We start from the raw sequence: 959 nt of genomic DNA on the forward strand, positions 1-959 counted from the left end.
AAAAGCCTAAATTAGCCAAAACAGCTAGCATGTAAATATTAGCCTAACTTCAAAATAGCCAAAAATGTAAAAAAGATAAGTCTAAATTAGCCAAAACAGCTAACATGTAGCTGAAATATTAGCTAAACCCCAAATAGCATAAAAAACTGTAGTAAATGCCAAAATAGTCCAAAAAGCTAGCAAAATCCGAATTTTTAAAACTTTAAAACCGTAACTTTTTAACATAATTATGAATAATAAAAATGCCGAAATATTACTCCAGAATAAATCAACTTAAATAACTTTGAATATTTTACTCTCCATAAAAATATACTTCGTCAAAGTTTGTAACTAGTTAAAAATGAGTGCAAGATAACATCGGGCCATTAATAACAATAAAATAAAATGATCTGGGGGGCTAGATCCGGGCTTTGACTTTGACAGTAAAGTATACTTGTAGTAAAGTATACTTGACATTTACTTTTTAAATACTATTTATAATTTCTAAACTCAAAATGTTCCAATTTACGTTAGCCTACATAAGTATTAGTTAGTATACGTCCTTGCTATACATTGGTAGTGTCCAAATTCCTTTACTAATTACTACTCAGTGTACTATATAGCCAATTCGTCATTCCAAATTTACAATTCCAAAATCTTAGAAGTTTCTCCAAAAAACCCAGATGCTCACTACAAATATTGAACACTATGCATTGAATGATTTTTCATGTGAAAATGTATTTTAATCATTTTTTTATGACTCCAAGTTTTTGTCATAAGAATCCAGTAGATTACTAAATGGTCTTTGCAAAATGTTTGTATTTATTAGCTTTTTACTTTAGGAAATTGGTAATATTTGCTGTTTAAAAAAAAATTAAAGTGTCTGAATTTTAAATCATCTTTTGATCTATTATAAAACTGTTCCCAATGGTCTTTTTAATTATGATAATGCAGTTTTTAGACAAAATTAAAAATTCTTT

This window comes from Oryzias melastigma, linkage group LG23, assembly GCF_002922805.2.
Source record: "Oryzias melastigma strain HK-1 linkage group LG23, ASM292280v2, whole genome shotgun sequence".
In the NCBI taxonomy this organism is placed as follows: Eukaryota; Metazoa; Chordata; class Actinopteri; order Beloniformes; family Adrianichthyidae; genus Oryzias; species Oryzias melastigma.